This window comes from Gossypium arboreum, unplaced genomic scaffold (assembly GCF_025698485.1).
Source record: "Gossypium arboreum isolate Shixiya-1 unplaced genomic scaffold, ASM2569848v2 Contig00190, whole genome shotgun sequence".
Classification (NCBI taxonomy): domain Eukaryota; kingdom Viridiplantae; phylum Streptophyta; class Magnoliopsida; order Malvales; family Malvaceae; genus Gossypium; species Gossypium arboreum.
In genome coordinates, this window is record NW_026440309.1 from 341,147 (window position 1) to 368,861 (window position 27,715).

A 27,715-nucleotide genomic window follows, 5' to 3' on the forward strand; every position below is an offset into this window, starting at 1 on the left:
CTCCAACATTTATTTTCTAATTTCCTATGCTTTTTGTGTTGTTGGTGCTGGAGAAGGTGTCCATTGATGTGCTTGAATCAATAGTAGGATAAGTCAGTCCAGTAGTATCTGAATCTAATAACCCGACTCTGCATACATTTGAATCCAACTCCGAATCCACCTTTGATTCATCGTCGAAGTCCATGTCTCGAGCAACGGGGAACACTATATCCGGGTAGCTACACTCACTTGCCGGGTCCATCTTCAACATCTCGGCATCAGCAGCCATTTGCAACTCTATAGCAAACCCCAACCTTTCCATCACATTATTCATTGATGGCCTATCGGTTCCAACATCTGCTATGCAACTTTCTGCAATTTCGACAAACACCTTAAAACACTCTGGAGCTATCTTTCCAATCAAATATGGATCAATAACCTTGTACAGTGTCCCATCTGCAATGCATTGCTTGGCGAGGTTTTTTACAAGCGGAATATATCTCTCGAAACTCTAGCAGATTGTAAAGAGTTTCAGGTCCACCCTCCCAAACATTTTAAGTGAAATAGACGAATACAGAAGGACAATTTTGAATATTTTGATCCCTCGTAAAGTTCCTCGTTCATTTCATTAAGTAAATTTTAGAACTTCTCCGCTTCTTCATTTGGCTCCTCATCAGGTGCACTTGTTCCCGTTTCAGTAAAAACATTTCCACTAATATTACAATTATCGGATGCAATAAAGTCAGGTGAAAACGGTTGCTCACTATGACTGTGCATATTAAATGTGTCCCGCGACATACCTTCCATGTCATCTTGTTTAACATATTGACAGGAAGCAGTATCAGGATAAGTCAGATTAATCGTTGAAGAAGTTCCACTAGATGTACACTCTCTATGAAAAATCCATTTTTGAATAAAGCCATCAATAATTAGATGTTCGTAGACAACTTCATGAAAATGCCAATTGATGTTGTCACACTTCTTACCGGCAAAAATCATATTCTCTTGGCTTGCATTTTGAAATGCAAAATTTCGAAAAGTTTGTACTCCATTTCGTTATCGTTGCTTACCCTGACAATTTCATCCAACTCTATCCATTTCAGTAGTTCTTGAAGTCTAAACTTGACAATAAATTACGAATAAGTTATGTAAGTTATGTGAGTTATGTAAGTTATGTGAGGTATGTTAAGTTATGTAAGTTGTGAGGTACTATGTAAGGTAAGTAAGTTATGTAAGTTATGTGAGTTATGTAAGTTATGAGATGATATATATAAATTATTAAGTTATGTAAGTTGTGTGAGTTATGTAAGTTATGATATGATATATATTTATGTATTATGTAAGTTATGTAAATTATGTAAGTTATGAAATTTAAACTTTAAACTATATACTTTTAAGGAAATTATTAGATTAAATTTACAAGTTTAAGGTTAATTGTTTACATGTTTAAGGTTAATTATTTATTTTGGGTTAATTATTAGATTAAATTTACAAGTTTAGGGTTAATTATACTTTAAACTTTAAACTATATATTTTAAATACAATTTAATTTAATTAGGTCATTTAAAATAAAATATAAGTAGACAAAATATTTTTTGTGAATCGATTAATTCTAACAAATTGTTTAAACATTTTATATTTTAATATTTTTTGGAAACAGTTGTTTTATTAAAATGAAATCATTCTAGTAAAAACATAAAAAAAGAAAAGAAATAACTTAACAAAATAATTAATGAGTAACAAAAAAACTTTTCATTTTAAAAAGTTTTTAAATCATTTTGAAAAAAATAGTAATTTGATTTTATATTAAAATAGATATTATTTTATTTTATTTAAATTTTATAATATTATACTATTTTATAAAAAATATTTTATTACTTTTTGTTTAAAAGGAAAAAGAAAGGAATGGAAAAATAAGCCTACTCACTGTTCCTTTTGGCCTTCTTTTACATTAAAATTTTATTTCTTAAGTCCATTATTAAATAATTCTATACATAGCGGGGCAAGACACATTATAACCAAAACATGCCCTATTTTGGACAGCATTTATACTCTAATTAAACAAGCACTAATACTCGGTAATCATAGGAGACATGTCCCATTTTGGACAGCTTTAACCTTCAATTTATCATGCATTTCAACTAGAGGTGTGCATGAGTCGGGCTGAACCTAGACAAAATTTTAGGCCAGATTCTTGGCCCAGTCCATTGACCGAAATATAGGTTTAAAAATTTTTCAAGCCCGACCCAAAATAAAATTGTTCAGCTCGAGTCGACCCATATTAAATTTTTAGCTTATTTCATTAAATAAAAATTTTAAAATATAATAAATGAAATACATTTAAAAACATAAAATAAATATTAAAACAAGAAACAAATAAAAATGAGACTAAAATCATTCTTAAAACAATACACAAATTGAAAATATAATAAAAATAGTTATATTAAAATTGAAAATAAAATGTAAATATGATTAAAATAAAAAATATATATTTAGTATACAATTCAAGGCCAAGGCCCTGGCCAATTTTAACCCCCAAACCTATATTTCGGATCTATATTTTTAGAATCCTCCCATTTTTAAGGACCTTGAGCCGTGCCGGTAGCTCGCCCATGCACACCTTTAATTCCAACAAATTTAATTTAAAAATAAAATAAAATCAGACAACATTATAATAACTACAGAAATAAAGTCATATTTGTTTTATTATCCAATTTACTTTTGTAATCAAAACTGCATACATATTTGTGTTAGAATAATTACAATAAATCGTTTATTTCAATGCTAGAGAAAATAAGTGACAAACAAATGGAAATGAACAATGATATATATTAAGTAACTAAAAGAACATTATGAGTTCGATTATTATATTTTCTGTTCAAAGCAATACCTGGCGGTATATTAGCCCAATACGAGAGGGTGAAGTTCCCTGGTGAGATTTATGTTATTATCCTTGCAATGCTTATGAAAGAGTTAACTAAAAGAACATAAGCAGTCGCACGCGTCCATAATAACCTTCGCTTTGCAATCGATTAACCTTCGAAGTAAAAAAATTCGTGTTTCAGCCCATTTATATCGAACATGCAATGTAGATATCTATCTATACCTATGAATGCAAGTGGGACCTGACATAATACAAGGGGAAATCTCATTACTAAAGCTCAAAAAGACCAATCCAAAAAAAATGTTACTTGCATTCAATAATTTGTCAGATTAAATGATAATACATAAAAGACAAGCATACATGCATACATACATACATATATGAGATTCATGTAATGAAGTTAAAAATCTCATTACTAAAGCATCTAAAGAAGAAACAAAGTAAAAGCATGTGGCTTGCATTCCATAACTTGTATGATGAAAGATAACACATAAAAGACAAGCATACATCCATGTGACTTGCTTTCAATCATATTAAAAATAACACATAAAAAACAAGCGCTTGCATCAGGTTATATGTTATGGACACGTAAGTAAGAAAACAAGCAAATGTATGTGTTTTTTCAGTGTATATGTCTTTTTTATGTTACCTTCTTTCTAAGATGGCTTTTCTTTGTAGCTTCTTTGTTTTGAGCTAAATGTCTCAATATTTTTTACCTCAATTTTTTTGACGTTGAACCTTAATGAATTAATCTGGAAAAAAAATATATTACAGTCCCTAAAAACTATTACCGAATTAAGGCTAAAAAATAAATTAAGCGAATGCACAACAATGAATTTCTGGAAAAGAAGCAATAATCAACTACTAATCTATTTTCCTACTAACAATCAAATCGTAGAGAAAATATATTACTCATATTCTTTGGCTGAAAATGTAAACAGTCTAAACTAAAAACCCCTCTTTGATTTGTTACTTCTAAAAATCACCCTCTTCTCTTTCAAGTTCTGTTTTCCATTTCCAGGACTGCCATTACCCACCAATTTTCCTTCTTCCACAACAATGCTAAAGCTCCTTTCACGTCCACTCTCGAACCCTCCCAAACACTCCTCTTACTCCTTCTCTCACTCTGTTCCAAGACCACTTACAACCTCTATTTTCCCCTATTTCCCAACCTCCAAAATCCAAACCAAAGCCACTCAACCCAACCCCAAATCGAAACCCGACTCCTATAAAGCCAGTGATGCAACAGAGGAGTGTGTAACAAAAAAACTTACTGTATGGTTGCGACAGAGGACGGCAACGCAGCAGAGGGGACACTCAATGGCTATGCAGATGCTTGGGTCAGAGGCGCTGCAGTCGATGGGTGTCGATTTTGGTTTAGGGAAAATTTAAGGTTTTTCAAAAATTTGAGAGATTGGGGGAAATATTTTAAGGGTAAAAAATGGGGTTTCAGGTATATGGCTAGGATAGAATTAGAGGAGAGTAAAACGACGTAGTTTCCTTTACTCAACAATGACAGTTTGCTGCGTTTCTAACATAGAGCCGCTAAAGGTCGATCTTTTGCTGCGTTTATAACATAAGCGCTGCTAATGCGAGTAAAAAGCCTGGCACTATTTTGGTTTGGTGAAATGAACTTTTGCGGCGTTTTCACTATTTTCTTACCTTCTACAAAGATTTGTATCATAGCAACGCTAATGCCTTTGATACAATTATTATTTATAGTTTAATTATTTCTTAAATTCCTTTTAAGGACATTTGTTTTGCTTCAAACAATATATTTAATTTTAAAATTTTAAATTTAAAATTACCAAGAGGTGGATTTTTGTGGAAATAATGAATTTCTCTGTCCTTTTTACTTTATTATGCTTTAGATATTAATAATAAATATATATTATGTACAAAAGTAATTAAGAAAATAATCATATACCCTAAACCTAAACCCTAAAATAAAATGATTTCTTATCGTTTTTAGTAACACTCCAAAATCTTAAACCTTAAATTTTAAAACATAAACTAAAGAACATTGACCCTACACCTTAAACCTTAAACCCTAAACCATGGCCCATAACCTAAACTATAAACCTCAAACTCTAAACCCTAAAACATAAACCATGAATCATTAACCATACACCATAAACCATAGACTACAACCATTAACCCTAAACCCTAAACCCTAAACCCCAAACCATAAACCCTAAAACCATAAAACATGTACAACAAACCTAAACTTTAAACCATATACTTTAAAAATACTAATTAAACACGAACCTCTAAATCATAAACCATTAACTCCAAGTCTTAAATCCTAAACCCTAAAATAACATATTTATTATGACATTTTATAAAAAATTAAAGGATTTGGGGAATAAATAAAGGGTTTGTGAAAATTTTCAAGGAAATCTAATTTTGGAAAAAACTAAAGGATTTTCTGGGCTAACAAAGCGATGTCATTTAAGTCAAATTAGTATTACAAAATTGTGGCGTTTATGGAAAATGCCACTAATTCATAACCTAGCGGCTTTTCGGTAAAAACGCCACTAAAACTTAATTCTTTGGTGAAACGACAATGTCAAGGGCAAATTGGTATTGCAAATTTGTGGCTTTTATCATAAACTCACTAATGTATAACATTTGCGGCGTTTTTGCGAAATCACCACTAAATTTATTGCTTTGTAACGAAACTACATTGTTTATGTGAAATTTGTATTTTATATTTGCAGCGTTTTACGCAAAAACGCTACTAAAAATTTTTGCTCAGGTAAAACAATGCTATTTAAGTCTATTTGGTATTGCAACTGCGGCTTATTACAAATGCCACTATAGCATCACTTTTGTGGTGTTTAATCCAAGCATACTAACAATTTAATTCCCTATCTTTAGACAATGTCGTTTAGGGCAAATTGGTATCGCATTTTTTGCGGCATTTATGAAAAACACCACTAAAATTTATTCCTCTATATGGAAACGACGCCGTTTCAGTCGATTTGCTATGTAAATTTTGCGGCGTTTTTGCAAAGTGCCAGTAATGCAACACTTTTTTCGATGTTTTATTCCTAAACGCCACTAAAAGTTTAATTCCCTCTTGTGAATGCCGTTGTTTAATGCATGTTTGTATTGCAATTTTGAGGAATTTTCTCAAAAATGCCACTAAAAGTTTAATGCTCTTTAATGGAACGACGCCGTTTAATTGAATAGGTATTGTAGATTTGTGGCGTTTCGACAAAACGGCACTAATGGAACACTTTTGTGGCATTTAGGGCAAAGCCCCACTAAAATTTTTCCATGTATTTGAACGGTAGCGTTTTGAAAAATTTTAGTACGTTTTAGCGGCCTTTTTGTGCAAAACGCCGCTATAGCTCTCACATTTTACTGGCGTTTTCATTTTAGTGCCACTAATGTATAAATTTAGAGGTGTTTTTTATCCAAACGCCACTAAAAAGGCCGCTAAAGGCTTAATTTCTTATAGTGAATTATGCTTATTGCTAAAGATATTACTATCCATTTGGGTAGTTATATCTCTATAAAAGACCTTTACAAATAGGAGTAAATTTTCATTTGTATGGCACACAAAAAAACACATCAAATTTTTTTTCTATTCTCCCACAATCTTTTATATTCCTAAATTGTTTTATAAAAATTACCGTAGAAATTGTTTATAGAAATTGATATTCTTGTTATGCTCCGCTTTCGGTGTTTAGTGGTTTGTTTACGTTAGTACAAACGACGTAGACATCTTTGGGCTTTATTGGATTCTAGGTTCATTTACCAATAACTTTTTACACACCATAATATAGATAGAATAATAAAACTTTAAAGAAAATTGCATTGATAAGCTTTCGCTAATTTCTCATAAATTAATTTTTATACCTACACACCAAGATCTAGTTCCTTTTAAAAAAATAGTGTATATTTATATTTCTATCAATCAAATTTATTTTAAAAATATATATATATACAAAATAGGAGCGATCAATTTACATTACAAAAATTTACTTAATTTTACATTATTTTATAACCATTATATCAAATGAATCATATTAAGTTAAAAACATTTTATTTTAGGTTACAACATTTCATTTTGACTTCTCCATTTAGTTTCCAATGTAAAGTGTTTTTTTTACCGTAACTTTTTTATGCTACAATCATTTTTTTCCTAATTTTCTTAAAAAAAATTAACGAAATATAAGTTAGCTATTGTAGTTGGCACCTATTATATACAATGAACAGAGGCGTAGCTAGGGGCTGGAGCCCCAACTCCCCTAAAATAAAAAATTATTATTTAAGTCCTTTAAAAATTTTTAAAATTTTAAATTAGTAAAGGTAAAATTGCACTTTGACCCTCCCTAAAATTAGAAAAGTTTGATTTAATCCTTTAAAATTATAAAGATATAGAATACAAAAAGTAAAATTTCATTCGGCGCCCCTTAAAAAATTATTCTGACTTCGCCCCTGACCATGAAATAAAGATTAGAGATTGTAGTTGGCAAAAATACTTGCTTCTGAAAATTATTACTTTTTCTCTAAGTGGATTTAAATTGTAGGGAAGAAAACTTTAATGAAAGATTGAAAAAATCTTCATAAAAAATAAATTTAGATTACAATTATTTCTTAAAAATTGGAAAGTAATAAAATGAAAATGAAAGATACCAATGAAAGAACAAAAAGAAAAGATGAGAAGTAAGGTTTACCCTTTGATTGATCGAAGAGAAAGATAGCATAAAAAATTAATTTATGATGGAGAGTAAACAAGGAAGTCAAAAGGCAACCAATGGCTAAGTGATTTGTACTTGAACAAGGTAAGAGACCAAAATAAAAGCAAATTATATTTATGGTCTTCCTACGTTGAAACAACCACCAATTTTAAACATTACTAATACATCAAATGCAAACCCTTAATAGAGATGACTAAGACTAAAGCATGAAACTAGTTCAACAAACCTAATTTACTAATTAGCAAAAAGAAACGAAATTAAGAGATATAGCCTTTGGCTGCATGAAGTCTCCAAATTTGATTTTCTAATTTCCTATGCTTTTGTGTTGTTGATGGTGCTGAAGAAGGTGTACATTGATGCTTGAACCAATAGTAGGATAAGTCAGTCCATTAGTATCTGAATCTAATAACCCTACTCCTCTGCATACATTCGAATCTAACTCCGAATCCACCTTTGATTCATCGTTGAAGTCCATGTCTCGAGCAACTAGAACACTATATCCAGGTAGCTACACTCACTTGCCGGGTCCATCTTTGACATCTCAGCATCAGCAGCCATTTGCAACTCTATAGCAAACCCCAACCTTTCCATCACACCATTCATTGATGGCCTATCGGTTCCAACATCTGCTATGCAACTTTCTGCAATTTCGACAAACACCTTAAAACACTTTAGAGCTATCTTTCCAATCAAATATGGATCAATAACCTTGTACAGTATCCCATCTGCAATGCATTGCTTGGCCTAATGTGCCAGGCTCATTTGAGATTCGGGCAATTTCGTATTTACAGCTTTTCTTGCACATAACACTTCAAATAACACAACACCAAATGCATATACATCTAATTTTTAGGTTAATTTATGACCCCGAGCATACTCCGGGTCCATGTAGCCGCAAGTGCCCTTTATCCCAGTTATGAGCATCTCGTCTTTGGGGTCTTCTTTTGACAACCCAAAATCTGAAACCTTGACAGTAAACTTATCATCTAGGAGAATGTTGCTTGTCTTCACATCACGGTGGATAATAGTATGCCTCACTTCTGTATGAAGATAGTTCAATCCTATTACAGCTCCATTGCAAATCTCAAGCCTTTGCTTCCATATGAGAGGATCATAGGCAAAGCTAGTACTGTAAAGATGATCCGAGAGAGTCCCATTACTCATAAAATCATACAACAGAATCATCTCTTGTTTCTCATTGCAGTATCTGATTAAGGACACCTGTTGATACCATGCTGCTATGATATTTTTGGTTAAAGTGCATGCAGCACATGAAGCTACTGTAATATCTTCGGATGAAGTATGCAGCTTGTAAACATGCTGCAACACAAATGTTACAAGGCTGTTTAGCTGTAATATCTCTGGATGAAGTACGTGCTAGCAATTGTGCATGCTGCAGACGAATGCTTGCTGTAACAGCAAGGTTGTTTAGTTACTTTGTTAAGTTACTTAGTTCAAATGAACTAAGTTAGTATTGTTTTGATATTTTTAGGTGCTGATTATGGAATTAGCTTTTGTGCAAGTTAACTTTTATGGTCCCAATGTTGACTAGTTTAGGTGGCTTGTTTGAGTGTACAAGCAATGTTTTTAAGTTACTAGGCTGCTTCTGATAGGTAGCAATAAGTGATGTAGTTGGCTATATATGTATTGTTTTTCTTATTGAAAAATCAAACATATTAGTTATTGCTTCCTTGTCACACATTTGTGAGTAAGTAAATTTTTCTTGCTTCCTTGTTCTTTATACTGCATTTCTTCCTCTGCTTTGTTTTTTTCTTTGTTGCTATCAAAAATCCCAACAACACCAAATGAACATGGCGGAGCTGAAACAACATCTCAATCTCTGTTAAGAACTCTCCAATACCTTGACTGGATTCTAGATTCAGGCGCTTGATTGCAACTATCTTTTCACCTTCATCTATGAAACCTTTGAATACTTTCCCAAACCCACATTTCCCAACAACTAAATCATCATGGAAATTGTTGGTAGTAGCTTTGATCTCATCCAGTGAAAAATAGCGGCATAGTTCATCTGGTAACAGTGAGGTCCTTGTGGATTTCCCTTCGTTTTGATTTACCCACCAGCAAAGCCAACTTGTTCCCTTTCTTTGCCGCCGAACAACCATGCAAACCAATAAAGAAATTATGGTAATCAAACTAGCCACACATCCAACACAAGCAATTAGCAAGCTTCTTTCTTGGATTTTGCACCTGCAAAATTGGACGAATCCGAAGATGGGGTAGAGCCACATGTAGTTCAGGGTTTGGTTCACCCAAATTGCCATCAGAGTTGCTTAATTTGAACACTTCAATCCCATTTAAGATAACATCATAGTACTTAAGATGATGAATAGGATGAAATCTATGGTGATGTACTCCTTTGATACAAACACGACATAATCCTTAAAAATCGGAACTCTGCCATGTCTGGTCCACATAAGCACATCAGCATTTTCTTCAGCCGTCTGACTGTTTATAGAGACCTTAAATGTTCGGTCTCCCGGAGAGTTTATCAGATCTTGTGGTTCACAAAAATGAAGCCTCACCATATACTTGAATCCTGAACCCACGAGCAATCTCCATGATAAGTTATGCTTCTCGTTGTACGTAAGACTAGGTCCTATTGTCCGTGCAGTCCGATAAACCATCTCCGGTGCCGTATATCTTTGAATCATTATGTAGTTGATTGGCACGGAGGTGTTGACAGTGACATAGCTATTTTTGTCATGTAAAAAGTCATCGGACCAAAGCCTGAAAAGGCCAGTATCATCGATGGGCGAAAGGTTGGCCCCAACATTCAATCGATACGCCATCTCAAGTGCGGTGACATTCTCAACAGGGAATGGATATCTCTGACCGATGAAAGGGACATATTGTGAGTCAGGCTGTATGTATCATCGACATCTCAAGGACGCTGCATGGAGTAGAGAACAAATTTCTGGCCTAGAGTAACAGGAAAGTGTACTTGAATTCGGAATGGAAACTCGGGCAGTCATATAAAAGGCACGGTTTTGGAACCGTCTTGAGTATTAGCTTTGTAGGCTTACGATTTGTTGTGGGATGATTTGAAAGGTCCAAATTTTGAAGTCTTGTCTGCTGCCCAAGATTTGCCATCATTAGCTAATAAGTCGGTTGTAGCTCCACAATTCAGGGTGATATTATCAGTTGGAATGTATGCAGGCTGCTCTGATGCAACAAAAATGACTGACTGAAGGATGGTTATGAGAATTATTACCGAGTATTTCTCCATGAAAACAATTGAAAACTGACTATGAGTACATTTGTCTATGTAAATATATGTTGATGGAATGGGAACATGTTTTATCACTATATTTGCAAATTCATACCTTTTTTGTTTATAGGTTACGAGTCTTTCTTTTCTTTTTCTTTTTTTCTTTTATATATTGCTGCAAATTAAAGCTAGATGATTGGAAAGTTAAATAGAAAAGGTAATCGCGAAACTTGTTTGAATTAAATATATTTTCACAAATAAGATTGACCGAAGGTCAACTACTTAACTAATTGATTTAAAATGGGATAATATCACGTTTGGTATCTATACTTTTATAAAATATTTAATATGATACATAAATTATCAATATGTGTTATTATGATACCTAGAGTTAACAACCTTAGTGAGTTATTAAATTAACCAATGGAAATTCGATATGTAGAACTTTTTTCAAATCATTAAATCCACATGAATAATATAATATTATGTGAAAATTTAAATAAAATAAAAATTAAATTGAAAAAAAACAAATAGCTAAACATGTGGTTAATAAAAAAGAAGTGAATACTAAACTAACATGAAAATACTTGTATTTTTTTATGTATAATTAAAATATTATTTAAATATAAATTTAAAATATTATTTCAAATGAAAAATTCTTGAAGAAGATGATCATATGCTTAAATGGAGAAGATGAAATTTTAACTTAGTTATTTGTTTTTAAATTTAATTTTTGTTTTTAAATTATTCACATAATGTTGTATTATTCATGTGGACTTAATGATTTGGAGGAAAAAGTCTATGTATTGAATTTTTTGATGGTTTAGCAATTCACTAACATTGTTAACACCGGTACTATTATAAAACACATATTGATAGTTAGGTACCACATTAGACATTTTATTAAAGTATATGTATCATAATAAAATACATATTAATAGTTCAAATACCATTGGACATTTTCAAAGTACAATTACAATATTGAACATTTATAAAAGTACATTTACTAAATGTGACATTATCTCGATTAAAATGAATTGTATGATTCAAAAGTTAAATCAGTTGAAATTAAAAATTATTAAAACTTTTTAAAAAATTATCTAAATTGCAATGAGGCCTTAGTGCTGTCTGTCAACTTAGATTTTACTAAGATTGTATTAGAATATCATGGAACTAGCTTAGAATTAAAGGTTCAGTTCACTTTGACATTAGGGACTAAATTGAATAAATTAAAATTTATTAAGAAATTATGCTATAGATTAGAAGTATAAGGTCCTTAATGAAATAATATAAAATTAGATCATGATTCTATATTAAATACCAAAAATATGAACATTTCAATATAAGGGCTAAAATGAATAAAATGCAACATATGTTTGATTATATGTTTTTGTGTGTTTGGGTGGAAACTAATATCATTTTATTATTGAATTATCGATATGTGAAGACAACATCATGTCGTCTCGAAATAAAGGAAAGATGAAAGTTGTAGATGAGTAACTAATATGGTTTGTACTTTTATGATTTGAATTCAATATATATGTCTCATTACAAACTAGCTTGTTTAAGTATGAATCCTAATTTTCTCATTATTTGGTTTGTATATGATGATATGAAATGCTATGATTTAAATTAAGATGACCATGGTATAAATGAGTATTATATGAAACTATGATTTGTGATAATGTAAATATATATGTGTTTAAACATTCTTTACCTTATTAATGGTCTAGTGTCATCGACCGTGTATTAAAGCTCGTGACCATTGCACACAGAACATCTTATGGAGGTCAACTAATTAAATGGGGCTCTTTCGACCCACTAAACTAGCTTTGATTAGTGGAACACATAGAATGTAACACTCCAAACTTGATCCTCAAAGAAGATCCAAGAATGTCGTGTCACTATTTTAAAACCATTATCTTTAAAGCTATTTCTGGCACAAACTAATTAAACTATAGTGTAAGTTGTTATGAAATATAAACCATTTGTCGTACAGGACTACATGAAATAGTACATTTCAAAAGAAAGAAAACATAAATACTTCACTGTAATTTCAGTAAAATCATACTTTCATGAACATAAGTTTAAATACGAGATTCGTTCTTCAAAATTAAACATCTTAACATTACCCTCATGTCATGCATAATACAAAACACTAGAAATCTCACAACAGCAATTGTCCTCTAGCGTAGTCTTCAGAAATTCCTTTACTTCAACAACAAGCCTAAGAATGAAAGGTAACTAAGTAAGTTCAAAGAACTTAGTGAGTTCCCGTAGAAATCATATCAAATATTTACTATTACCCTAAACGGGTCAATTCAAAGAGTTAAACAATCACACAATATGCCAGACGGCGAGTACCATACATAAACAATCTATACACCTGTTACCTTTCCTTGGACGTATACAGTACGCCTATAACACCAAACAGACAAACTTTCTTCATGTTAACCAGGTACTCAAATCCTTTAGTAAGAGTCATATCATTCATTTCCTTTGTTGTGATTTGTCAATCTAGTTTACAACATGTAATTGCCCTACTAGAGGCTACACAATCATTTTCATGTATTGCGATCTGCCAGTCAATGTGTATTGAAGGCAATTCCATGAATATATTTTCCTTAATCATCATTTTCATGATTTTGTTCATATTATTCTTGCCAGAATAGAAGGTAGTGGCTTAAACATGAAGAATAGTTCATACTCTTTATCACAGACAAACCAAAACCAAACTAACTACTCCAAACAATCATCCTTCATGTACAGACATCTTGTCTTTATAGAGTATGAATACTTACCTTAAACGAAGTATAAACAAAGGCAGAACATACATGAAAGCAAGAAGGAACTCACCAAGGAAAACACCAAGTTTAAACAGTAGGACCTTTGCCTTTATCACGAGGACCTTCAAGATTTTCTTGAGCTATAATATAGATAGTTAAACTTATCATATTGCTATACAAAAACTAAACATGCTTGTAAGAATATCAGCATAAAACCTAGAATCAAAGTTTCCTTCCTTACATACACATCGACACTAAAGCATGTAGCTCTAAGATCACTTAAATACCAAGAAAATAACCTAGAGTTCATCGATAGTTACCAAGGTGCTAAAGCGAGCGAAGTAGTTGGTGAATACAATGAACCCAACTTCAAGTAAATTTGTAGTCTTAAGTTTCAGAGAGTGAGAAAAGAAAATTTGGAAGGAAAATGGATGCAAAGAAGACGCAATGCTTATCTAAGAAGTCACTACTAACTTTACACAACTAAGCATGAAAGCAAGGTTTAGTGGAAAAGTCAAATTATCCCACTAACCCTCCTTCGATTCCTGTGACTAAGTACTCATAATAATTTTAGTCCTATCAACTACAGTAACTTAGTTCCATTTTAACCAGTCCTCATTAGACTAACTAAATCGTCCCACCAAAATAATAAATAATTCTATCAATTAAAAACTTAACTTCAACGCCTAAACAAGCGGGATGGCATATACTCCACAGGAGAGTTTGCCAAACCACCGAGCTCATAAACACAACATTAAGCAATTAGCGCATTCACAAAATCTTATACTTAGTCAAAACTAATACCTTACTCATTCAAAATTTACTTTAAATATCATATCTCATTAAACAGTAACTGGATACTAGGACTTCGTTGGGCGGGCTATTATAGAGAAGCCTATCTACTTGAAGCCTTGGTGGCCCAGTGGAACTAGTAAAACTATAGTTACTAGGGTAATTAATATAAATCCTAAGGGATAAATATGTATAGAGTTTAAAACCTTTAGGACACTAGATAGGCATTAATCTTAGTGGTTGATGTAATTCAATCTATAACATTGGATTTGGGGGAGCTCAACTACAGATAAAGGTCTTGACCCTCATTTGTAATGGTCCCATTGTTTTTCATTCTTGAGATAAAGAATATATTGAGAGTGTTTACTCAAACACATGGTGTGCATTGCTTTCTTGTGACTTTTTCAATTTTCTCATTGCTCTTTTACTTTTGAGTTTGCTTCAACTTTATTTTGGTGCCTTAGAAATTTTGGAGAATTCTAACTTTTTGAGTGTTAGGTGACTTAGGCAAATTTGAAGCAAATAAATCACCTAAGGCCATGCGGTTTGCCGATTTAAGTTTTAGAAAAGAAGGCCATTTGGTTAAAAGCCAAGAACGATAATGATCTGTCTATCCAAAAGCCAGTGTGATTTGATAAAGGTTTATTGCTATAAATTATATGGCAAACCAGTGTGCCTGGCCTTGTGGTCTTTAGAAAGTCTATGTTCATAATTCGGTTAGTATGTTAGATGTTAAGAACTAAAATTTAAAGAAATCAATATTGTTAGTGCTCAGGTTGCTTCCCAAAAAGCGCTTATTTATAGTCTAAGCTCGACTTACCTCTCTGGTGTGTGATCATGGTGGCTCGAGGAGTTTATACTCCTCATTCCTACTATCAATTTTATTAATGTAAGGTTTAAGATGAGTATTATTTTCCTTGAACGTGCCGAAGTTAGAATGAATTACCTCGACTATACCATATGGAAAAATGCTAAGTACCGTAAGAGGAGTTTCTTCATTTGGTTCAGAAGTGGCAATGCGAGGATCTGCTGCATCTAGTAGTACTTTGTCTCCAACTTTAAGTTGATTTGGTGGTGTATTTAGTTCGTCCTGGCGTATTTTTGGTTTATCGTGTGTTCTCGATTTATGTGTTCGCCATTCATTTAGCTGCTCAATTTGTAGCCTTCATTCTTCATGGATAGGTCCTGCGTTGTTATTTGAACATGGCTCATGTATGTTCTTCGAACTTATTTCCTGCAGAGTGGGTTGCATCATATGGTTAGTTTTAGTAGAATGATTTATACAACCACCTTCGATTTTCAATGTGTTATTCAAATTACGAGCTTGAAGAGTGATTGTTTCCTCACCCACACGAAGTGTGAGTTCACCTGTACCATATCAATAATGGTTCTAGCAGTTGCTAAAAAGGGCCTTCCTAGAATTAAAGGCATGTTATTATCCTCTTCCATATCTAGAACAAAAAAGTCTACTGGGTATATAAATTTATCGATTTTAACAAGAACATCTTCAATGATACCCCTAGGAAATCTAATGGTTTTATCAGCCAATTGAATACTTATCCTAGTTTGTTTGGGTTTCCCAAGACCTAGCTGTCTAAACATTTTATAAGGCATAACATTAATGCTTTCCCCTAAATCAGCCAATGCATTATGAACATCTAAACTACCAATTAAACAAGGAATCGTAAATCTCCCTGAATCTTTCAATTTGTCGGGTAGCTTATTCTGTAAAATGGCTGAGCAAACTGCATTCAACTCCACGTGCGACGCCTCATCTAACTTCCGTTTGTTCACTATAAGCTCCTTTAAAAATTTAACTGCGTTCGGCATTTGCGAAAAAGCTTCAATAAATGGTAAGTTAATATGCAGTTTCTTTAATAGTTTATGGAATTTACCAAATTGTTCATCTGAGCTGTCTTTCCTTGTTGCATTGGGGTATGGAACACGAGGTTTGTACTCTTTACTTATCAGTGTCTGCTCCTTGTGGCCCACCTCACCTTTATATTTACTTACCACAGTTTCTTGCCTTGGTTCTGGTTCAGTTACAACTAACCCTTCCCCATCTTGAGTAGTGATCACATTGAGTTGCTCCTTTGGGTTAGATTTAGTGTTACTTGGCAGGCTACCTTGTCGTTGTTCAGAAATAAACTTGGCGAGATGTCCAATTTGAGGTTCGAGCCCTTGGATTGACGCTTGTTGATTTTTAAGTGCTTTCTCGGTATTCTAAAAATGAGTTTTTGACAGTGAGATAAACTTTTTTATCATCTCCTCAAGGTTTGGCTTTTTCTCTTGTTGGTAAGGTGGCTGTTGGAAGCTTGGAATTGGCCTCTGAATCCCTTGGCCTTCCCATCAGAAATTTGGGTGATTCCTTCAACCTGTATTGTAAGTTTAACTATAAGGATTGTTTTGAGATCGAGGATTATTACCGATGTAATTTAATTGCTCGTTCTCCATGTTGTGGCCATAGGGTGGGTATTCTTAATTGTTCGATAGTCCTCCACTTGCTTCGCATTGCATTACTGGGTGAACCTGTGAAGAACCAAGGAGACTATCAATTTTTCTATTTAAAAGTTCTACCTGATTTGAGAGCATAGTGACCGAATCGACGTTGAAAATGCTGGCTGCTTTCGTTGGCTTTGTCCTCATGACTTGCCACTGATAATTATTCACTGATATCTCTTCTATAAATTCATAAGTATCTTCAGGTGTCTTATTATTGATGGTCCCACCAGCGGCTGCGTCGACCATTTGTCTAGTCGAAGGATTAAGGCTATTGTGAAACGTTTGAACCTGTAACCAGAGTGGTAGCCCATGGTGAGGGCATCTTCTCAAAAGGTCCTTGCATCTCTCCCATGCATCATAAAGTGTTTCTAAATCCATCTACACAAAAGAAGAGATATCATTATGCAATTTAGCCATTTTAACCGGCAGAAGATACTTTAATAAAAACTATCCTGTCATTTGTTCCCAAGTAGTGATTGACCCTCGTGATAATGAGTTCAACCACTGTTTAACTTTGTTTCTTAACGAAAAGGAAAATAACTAAAGGCGTATGACATCATCAGAAACGCCATTGATTTTAAACGTGTCGCAGGATTCCAGGAAATTCGCCAAATGATTATTGGGATCTTCATCCTGCAAACCATCAAACTGAACAAACTGCTGTATCATTTGAATTGTGTTAGGTTTCAGTTCAAAATTATTTGCAGCAATAGTAGGCCTAACTATACTGGACTCAGTTCCTTTTAAAGTAGGTTTAGCATAATCATACATAGTGCATGGAGCAAGATTCTAATTTACTAGATCATCAGATGTTGTAGGAGGGATCGGGTTTTCTCGATTTTTATCCATCTCCTCGGTTGTGGTTTAAGTGTCTTCCTCTTGCTCTTCCTCTGTGTATCTCAAGCTTTGCCTTATTTCTCTTTGGTTTCTGCGAGTTGTGCGATCGATATCACCATCGAAAAGTAATGGTCTTGACGGGTTTCTTCTAGTCATAAACTATAAGAACTTGCCAGAAAAAGGAAAAGAGAATTTAGTAACAAAAATTAAAATAAAATTTAAATTGCAATAAAAGTAAATGGATAAAGTAATAAAAATCGAGTGTTTCTAATATCTTAGTTCCCCGACAACGGCGCCAAATACTTGATACGTTATATTCATGACAGGTTTTAAATATTTAATTAATCATTCTTGAAATAACTATTATCATGATAAAGGCAAGTGTACTTATCGAATTGTAGTATAGTTTTAGCAAGACTGGATTGTTGAACCCAAACGAACTAAAAGTACTAGTAATTACTTTCTTTTTATTATCTAGCCTAAAAATTAAGGGATTTGTTTATCTAAACTAAATTAACTAATCTAAAGGTGCACAGAGAGAAAATTGGGGAAAATACTTTTAAGAAAAACTGATTGATTAAGACAATACTCAAGGAAAAATCCACCTAGACTTCACTTTTTATTTAACTCTGAATCGAATGATTTATTCATTTGACTTGTTCCGTAGAAATCCCTAACTCTCTCAAGACTAACAACATCTAACCCTAGGTTGATTAATTGAAATCTCTTTCTAATTAACTCCCTAGTGTTGCATTAACTCGATCTATGGATCCCCTTATTAGGTTTCACCCTAATCCGGTAAAATCTTATCACCCTATCTCTAGGCATGCATCAACTCAGCTTAATTATGACTAAGTTACTCTTAGACAGGAACTTTTACTCCTCTGAATAAACGTGTTAACTTGAATCAATATCCTAAAATATCGAAGTAAGAATTAAGAACACATAATTAAGAACAAGCCAAATATTTATCATATAATTTAGATAATAATAACAAGATTCATCTTAGGTTTCATTCCCCTTAGGTATTTAAGGGATTTAGTTCATAATTATAAAGGAAAACATCTCAGAAGAATAATGAATACAAAACATAAAGAAAACCCAAAAACTGCTGAAGAAAATTGAAGGGAGATCTTCAGTCTTGGAGGAGAATCTGGCTTTTGAGATGGATCAATCGGCTTCCTTTGAGTAATTCCTTGCTTCATACTCTCCATCCCCCTTTCCTCCTCTTCTAGGGTGTATTTATAGGCTTTGGAATGTCTAAGAGCCCTCAAAAGTGGCCTTTTCTGAATAAGACTCTACTTGTGCTCGATAGGGACACGCCCGTGTGACACGCCCATGTGTGATTGCTTCAGGCCGTGGTCAAGGCTGTTGAATAGGCACAAGCGTGTGGCCACCCGTGTGAGTCGTGCTTCGATTCTGCCAAATTGACACAGCCATGTGGTCTGCCCATGTGAGGTAGTCCAGGCCGTGTTGATTTAGTACGTTGGCCCATATTTTTCCTTTTTTGGCTCGTTTCTCACTCTTTTTACTCTCAGATGCTTTCCTGAGTATAAAACATGAATTTAAGGGATTAGGAGCATCGAATTCACCAAATCTAAGGAGAAATCATCCATAAAATGTGTTAAGCATGGGATAAAAATATGTATAAATTACGGTTTATCAATGATAATGGTCGTTCAAAGTCTAATGTGGAACATTCGAATAGAGATCGTGATAGATCGTATTCGAACTTCAAAGCTCTAGCCACGTCTGTTGCCAGTGTTACTAATGCAAAGAGTGAAAAGCCTGAGTGTGATCAATGTGGAATACGACATTTTGGTGAATTCTGGGGAAAGAGTAATAAGCGAGCTTGTTACAGTTGTGGTTCACAAAATCACTTCATGAAGGATTGCCCAGACTTAGCTAAAAAAGATAGTGTTCAGAATCCAAGGCCAAGTGGCAACGCTTCTCATGGTAGACCTTTCAGAAATACAGGAAATGTAAGCGGCAGTCAGAGAGGAACAAAAGATACAACTGTTAGATTCGAGGCTCGTGCACCTGCCAGAGCCTATGCTATCTGAGCACGTGAGGAAGCTTCGTCGCCAGATGTGATTACATGTACATTTACTCTTTATGATACTTTTGTGATTGCTTTGATAGATCCTGGATTGTAATGTTCCCTTTGCATTTTATTCTTGACATAAAGAATATATTGAGAGCACTTACTCAAACACTTGGTGTGCATTGCTTTATTGTGGCTTTTGCAATTCTTTCGTTACTCTTTCTATAACAGCTTGGTTTTAGCTAAATCGAAACAGTGATTTTGAAACCACAAATTTGATGTCAAAAAATTATTTTAATATTATTTTTGGTGTTTACAGCATGATAGCATGTATGTGTGAAAATTTCGTGAGCTAATTTTATTGTTTGAATTGTCAATTTGAGAAAAATGACTAAATCGCGTAAAATGCAAAAGTTGCATTCTACTTGTTAAAGGTTTCAAATAGCTTTGGCTTTTAAATATGATGGCCTTAAATGGAAATTATTTTATTATATTAGTAAGTGGACAATTTTGGGCATATATTAAGTGATTTTAATGGTTATTAAATAAAGTTAAATTTGGTATTTAGTAATTTGATGTTATTTTTTAATTAAACAAAATTTCTGTCATCTTCCTAATATCATCTACCACCAAAAATTTCATAAGAAAAAGCCATGGAAGAAGCTTATGCATTTGGTCATCTTATCTAGCTAGCATGTGAGTATTTTTCATCCCGTTTTTGATGATTTCTACGTTTTTGAGATCGTTGCTTCGTATTCTAGCTAGCCTGTACCTTAGATTTTGAAATTGATAAAGATTTAACATGTTTCCATTATTGAATACTTGAGTAATTTGATGATTGATGATAGATTATGAAGGTTAATTGATAGATTAATAGTTTTTGTAAAGTGATTTTTGACAAAAATGCATAATAGGGATCAAATTGTGAAATGATAATTGAGTGATTGAAATGTGAAATAAATGAAAATTTTGGGCTGTTAGGGACCTATGTGAAATTTGGCCAAGCTTGGGTTTAATGAAATTTTGTGAATTTTGTGTATTTTTTAAATAAGGACTAAATTGATTAATTGTGAAAATTTAGGGGCTAACATGTAAAAAGGCCTAAATGTATGTTTTGGACTAAATTGAGAGAATAGGAGATTGAATAAGTTAATTTTCAATATATATAGATCAAGAAAAGAGGAATCCAAAATTAGATTGGGGAAAAGCAAGGTTATCGAGTAGTCGATCCGATCTGTCAATTTCGAATACGAGGTAAGTTCGTATGTGGCAATTTCATTATAAATGTATGTTAAATGCTTTGATATTGCATAAACTGTATTATGAGATTACGGATAATGTTTTATTGTGAATACAACTCTACGGATGTGTTCGACAAGGAAATTGACAAGTGTAACTTCCCGATTGAACCTTAGGAATAGTTTAGGATGCTAGTGACATGTCATTAGGTTATTGAGTTGGCTTCGGGCCACGATATCAACACTTTGGATGCGATTGATACCTTGATTTGGATATGGGCCATGGTATAGGTATTTCGGAGAGGAGTTACCTTGATTTCGCTACAAGCCATGGTATAGGTAATCCGGGAGAAGTTACCTTGATTTGGCTATGGGCCATGGTATAGGTACTTATCGATTGAGATCCTTGAGTATCCGACTTCTATTCCAAATGGTTCAATGGGTAAATGAATGATGTGGTTGAGAAAGAGGTTAGTACCAGGCGATACAGGTATGTACAGAACCTATTCGAGTATTAAATAGAGAAAGTTCAATGAGATGGTATTTGATCAAGTTTTGAGACATAAGAAAAGTCTGTAGTTAATGTGTATATGGTGATGTTATGTATAATTGGTTGATTTGTGTTTATTTGATAAATTAAGTTATTCACATACGAGCTTACTAAGCTATGAAGCTTACTTTGTGTTATTTTTCTATGTTTTATAGTGAATCAGGGCTAGCTCAGATCCGGGAGACGTCAGGAACATCATCACACTATCAGACATCTAATTGGTACTTTTGAGTTGTATAAATATGGTATATGGCATGTATAGGTTACTTATGGTATTTTGGTTGTGAATATAGCCATGAAAGTTGGCTTGTAAATAATGTTAATATATTGATATGTGTTTAGCTAGTAGAAATGGCTTGTACATGTATATGTTTAGGTGGTATATATAGCCATGAGTGATGGCTTATTTTGGCATGTTTGGTATGAATATAGTTATGGTTTTATAGTTGCAAATGTTTAATTGACTTAATGAATACAATGTTTGAGAAATGCTTTGATGAAGTATGATTTTAGAAGTTGAGTTGCTAAGTATTTTAATAGGTAATTGGCATTGAATTGAGTATTGAATTTGGTTGAAATGGATATGGTATGAGTTGTGCATTTAGTTGATGATTTTGGCTGCCTAATTGTATGATAAAAAGGTACCATTTTGGTTGTTTAGATGAGCAAGAGAAAGGGTCGCAAATTAGCCTTGCAAATGGCCTATTTTTGTCTATACGGGCAGAGAGACGGGTGTGTGTCTCAGCCATCTATGACACATAGTCATGTTACACGATCGTGTATCCCCTAGTGTTGATATTAAAATGAATTCAGTATGCTCCACACAGTCTCACATATAGGTGTGTGACCAGCTGTGTGTTACAAGTCAGTATACCCCTTAAATGGCACACGGCCTAGCACACGGGCATGTGAATTGGCCGTGTTGCATATGTCAGTATACTCTACAGGTTTGGCACGGCCTAGTACACGGCCTGGTACACGGGCATGTGTGGCCACTTCGAAGGGCACACGAACTAGACACATGGTCATGTGGTCAGTCGTATGACCCAAGTCAGTATGTATGCCCTGTTTCCACACAGTCTAGGACATGGGCATGTCTGAAGCCGTTTGAGGTGCACAGCTTGTTCACACGGGCATGTGACCCCTGTACTTAGAAAAATTTCTAAATTTTCCCATATTTTTTGTATGTTATTGGTTTAGTCCAGAACCAATTCTAAAGCTTGTTTAAGGCCTCGTAGGCCCTTACAAGGGACAATGTGATTGTATTAAATGAGTTATGAGAACCAATGCTTTATGTTTGATAAATGTATGCTATATGTTTTGAATTGATCGGTAATACCTCGTAACCCTATTCTAGCGATGGATAAGGGTTAGGGGTGTTACGTTTATTAGTATCAGAGCTACGGTTTAGTCAATTCTAGGACTAACATAGCGTGTGTGAGAGTTTAGCTATACATGCCATATATACTCTGTGATTGTGTGATGATTCCTGATAGCTTAAATTGTGTTTTCGTATAGTTATAGACCTCGAACGAGCTGTAGTTGATGATGTAGAAAGTAATACGCCCGCTCCTGCTCAATAGTCATTGGTATCTAACTGTAGGCCTATAACGAGAAGCCACAAGGGAGAGGCTAAACAAGCATTTTTTTCCAAATGATGAGTGAGTGGTTCACGGAGTTCGTTTGAATGAATCTGGCTGCTTAACAACCTCTACCCCCACCTATTCCTCAACAAATCCCTGTTGTTCCTCAAGTTATAGATCTGATACGGTTGAACAAGCTGCAATTAGATAAGATTCGTAAACATGGGGCTGAGGAGTTCCGAGCTACTATTGATGATGATGCTGAGAGAGCTGAGTTTTGGCTTGAAAATACGGTCCGAGTGTTTGATGAGCTTTCATGCACATCGACTGAATGCTTAAAATGTGCTATATCACTTTTGAGGGACACTGCGTATAGTGGTGGACTACATTAGTGTCAGTGGTGCCAAGAGAGATCCCCTGGGAGTTCTTTCAGACTAAATTCTGAAAGAAATATATAAGCCAACGATTTCTGGATCAAAAGCACAAAGAGTTTTTAGAATTAAAACAGGACCGTATGACAGTAACCGAGTATGAGAGAGAATTCATGCGGTTAAGTAAATATGCTCGAGAGTATGTTTCTACCGAGGAGATTATGTGTAAGGGGTTCGTTGATGGGTTGAATGAAGATATAAAACTACTAGTTGGAATTTTAGAGTTGAAAGAATTTGTCGTTCCGGTTGAAAGGGCTTGTAAAGAAGAGAATCTTAGCAAAGAAAAGATAAAAGTAGATTCAGAGGCTAGAGATTTGAGAAAAAGATCAATGAGTAAGTCGTATTAATCTTCATTTAAGAAATCCAGAGATTTGTATGCTCGTTCAAATGCTCCAAATGAATATTCAAACAGAGATCGTAGAAAACAATACTCAGGTTTTAAAGCTCAAGCTACTTCAGTAGTGAGTGTTGGCAGTGTAAGAGACAACAAACCCGAATGTCAGTAATGTGGGAGATGACATTTTGGGGAATGCTGGAATAAAAGTAATAAAGCTTGCTTCAAATGTGGCTCGTTAGATCATTTTATTAAAGACTGTCCTGATATGGGTGAGAAAGATAGACCCCAGAATGTAAGTCTAAGTAATACGTCGACTAGATTAAGATCACCAAGAAATGCTGGGAATGTGAGTGGTAGCCAAGGTGGTACGAGAGATTCTGCAGTGAGATCTAAGGAACAAGCACCTATCTGAGCTTATGCTATCCGTGCACGGGAGGAAGCATCATCGCCAAATGTTATCACTGGCACTTTCATTCTCTATGATACTAATGTGATTACATTGATAGATCCAGGATGAACTCATTCTTCTATATGCATGAATTTAGTATCTATTAAGACTTTTCCTGTAGAGTCTACTGAATTTGTGATTAAAGTATCGAACCCCTTAGGCAAATGTGTTTAGGTTGACAAAGTCTGCAAGAATTGTCCGTTAATGAATCGAGATTTTTATTTTCCAGCTAATCTGATGTTGTTTCCATTCGATGAATTTGATGTGATTCTGGGTATGGATTGGCTAACAACACATGATGCTATAGTGAATTGTAGACGAAAGACAATAGAACTGAAATGCTAGAATAATGAGACTATTAGAATTGAATTTGATGATCTGAATAATTTTCCAGTTGTGATCTTGTCTATGTTAGCTCAGAGATTTGTGAGAAAAGGATGTAAAGATTATCTTGCTTATGTACTTGATACGAAAGTGACAGAAATAAAGATTAAATCAGTACCAGTTGTGTGTGAGTATCCAGATGTATTTCCCGAAGAGTTATCGGGTTTACCACCTATCAGAGAGATTCAGTTTGGTATTAAATTAGTACCGGGAACAACACCGATATCGATAGCTGATAAACCGTAATTTATACATATTTTCATCCCATGTTTAATTCATTTTATGGATGATTTCCTACTAGAATTGGTGAATTCAATGCTCCTAATGCTTTAATTTCATGTTTTATACTTAGGTAAGCATAGGAGAGCAAAATGAACGAGAAACGGGCCAAAAATGGAGAAAATGGGCCAGAGCATGAAATCAACACGGCCTAGACTTCCTCACATGGGCAGCATACATGCCTATGCCAATCTAACATGCTCGACCACGGCCCAGACCAACCTCAACACGGTCGTACCACACGGGCGTGACCCTGCCGAACCCTAGTTAAGTTCCATTCAGAAAAAAACCAATTTTTAGGGCTTTTTAGGCATTCCAAAGCCTATAAATACAACCTAAAAGAGGAAGAAAAGGGGACAGAGAATAGGGAGTAAGAAATCACTCGAAGGGAGCCGATTGATCCATCTCAGAAGCCGGACTCATCATCAAGATTGAAGAGCTCTCCTCAATTTCCCTTCAGGAGTTTTGGGTTTTCTTTATGTTTTGTATCTATTATTATTTTGATATGTTTTCTTGTTTAGTTATGAACTAAATCCCTAAATACCTAAGGGGGATGAAACCTATGATGAAACCTTGTTATTATTTCTGAATCGTATGATAAATATTTAACTTGTTCTTAATTATGTGTTCTTAATTCTTGTTTTGGTATTTCAGGATATCATTTCAAGTTACTATTCTTAGTAGGAGGGGGACTAGACCCTGACTAAGAGTAACTTTTTCATAATTAAGCAGAGTTGATTACGTGCCTAGAGATAGGGTGACAAGATTTTGCCGAATTAGGGTGAAACATAATAAGGGAATCCATAGATCGAGTTAATGCAACCTTAGGGTGTTAATTAGAGATAACTCTTGGCTATTCAACCTAGGGATTAGATGTTATTAGTCTTGAATAGGGATAATAACATAACTTAGGGATTTTTACGGAACAAGTTAAATGAATAAATCGTCCGATTTGGAGCTAGAATAACAAGTAAAAGTCTAAGTGGATTTTTCCTTAGGTATTGTCTTTAATCAATCATTTTTCCCAAAGTAATTTCCCAATTCTATTTTCTACAATATTTTTAGTTTAATAATTTAGTCAGTTAAAACAAATCCCCATTATTCTTAGTCTAGATAATAAAAAGACAGTCATTACTAGTACTTTTGGTTCCTTTGGGTTCGCCAATCCAGTCTTGCTAAAACTATACTACTGTTTGATAGGTACACTTACCTACATCGCGATAATAGTTAGTTTCAAGAACGATTAATTATAAATATTTAAAACCTATCACGAAGTAACGCGATCAATAGCTCCGTACAGAATGGCTCTGACAGAATTAAAAGAATCGAAAGCTCAGTTGCAAGAGTTGACAAATAGGGGTTTTACTAGACTGAGTTTCTCTACTTGGGGTGAACCGATATTGTTTGTGAAAAAGAAAGATGGCACAATGAGAATGTGTATTGACTACAGACAGCTGAATAAAGTGACTATAAAGAACAAATATCCTCTACCACAGATTGATGATTTGTTTGATCAGTTAAAAGGGACAACAATGTTTTTGAAAATTAATTTGAGATCAGGCTATTACCAGTTGTGAGTTAAAGACTCAAATGTGTCAAAGACTACATTTAGAACAAGGTACGGACACTACGAATTTCTTGTTATGCCTTTTGGACGAACAAATGCACCTGCTGTTTTTATGGATTTGATGAACTGAATTTTTAGACCGTACTTAGATCGATTCGTAGTTGTGTTTATTGATGACATTTTGATTTACTTGAGAAAGATTTCTTAAGAGAATCAAGTTATGATATATGATGGTAATTGACTCAAACTATGATATAGTAGATAGAAGGAATGAAAATGTTTTGCAATTTGTGTGACATTCATTGTGATAGATAGTGGATGAGGAAAGAAGAGAAGTTGGCGATGATGAACTACCTAACACTTTACAGAAACGACGACTAAGCTATAAAATATCATTTCTCACTGAGTTCTTATGAACTTACATGAGTTAGACTTTATGTTTTAGGTTGAATGTGAGTATGCACCAAGAGGGACAATGCTAGGACTATGTTGAACGAAGTGGCGTATTGGGTTATTATGCATAAAAACAAGTTTGGTGGCCTGTTCAAAGTCTCTAATGTTACTTAGGAAACCATATTTTGGGGTAACAATAATAAATTAAGATTTCAATCTTGATATCCTTGTAATTAAATTATCATGTGTCGCAGTTGTATCTACCATTTTATATATATTTATGTAATTTAGTTTGAATATGTATAAAGTTAATATGTAAATAAATTTTTAACTTGTATAAGTAGATTAAGCTTTCTTTGTATTCGTGTGGTAATACCCAAGATCTAGATCCGACAAATCGAATCGGGTTGAGGGTGTTACAAAAGCGAAAGTCGTTGATGAGTAGCAATCTAACACCGTTAACCTATATCTATCATCGAAACAGGGTTACAAGAATGCTACAACAAGTTAATAGAAATAAACAAGTAAAATCACGGTTTATTTCAATATAATTTCTCAAATACCATAAAGTAATTGAATTATGATAATAACTTACATTTATGAGGCTTAAATTGAATCTTAGGGACTAAAGAATTAATCTTAAATCCCTCAGGGGCTAATTCGAAACAAATCAGAATATTTCAAGAAAATATGAAAAATTTCAAAAACAAAGGACACACGGCAGTGTGGCCAGGCCATGC

The 27,715-nt window shown here is 33.9% G+C and overlaps 1 long non-coding RNA gene, 1 other non-coding gene and 1 pseudogene across 3 annotated transcripts; 1 reads left to right on the forward strand and 2 right to left on the reverse strand.

Moving 5' to 3' along the window:
• Nucleotides 1-2,654: 2,654 nt before the first annotated feature.
• Nucleotides 2,655-4,424, reverse strand: LOC128288283 (uncharacterized). 2 transcript variants are annotated; one of them, XR_008278717.1, is made up of 2 exons: nucleotides 4,138-4,424; nucleotides 2,655-3,016 (listed from the first exon to the last, which is right to left on the reverse strand). It is a non-coding gene; the product is annotated as an uncharacterized LOC128288283 (long non-coding RNA). The 2 variants fall into 2 exon arrangements; XR_008278718.1 differs by having other exon boundaries at nucleotides 2,655-3,104.
• Nucleotides 4,425-8,061: 3,637 nt separating this feature from the next.
• LOC128288281 (receptor-like protein kinase FERONIA) lies at nucleotides 8,062-10,385 on the reverse strand (annotated as a pseudogene).
• Nucleotides 10,386-17,188: 6,803 nt separating this feature from the next.
• LOC128288284 (small nucleolar RNA R71) lies at nucleotides 17,189-17,294 on the forward strand. Its single transcript, XR_008278719.1, has one exon. It is a non-coding gene; the product is annotated as a small nucleolar RNA R71 (small nucleolar RNA).
• The last annotated feature ends 10,421 nt before the right edge of the window (nucleotides 17,295-27,715 follow it).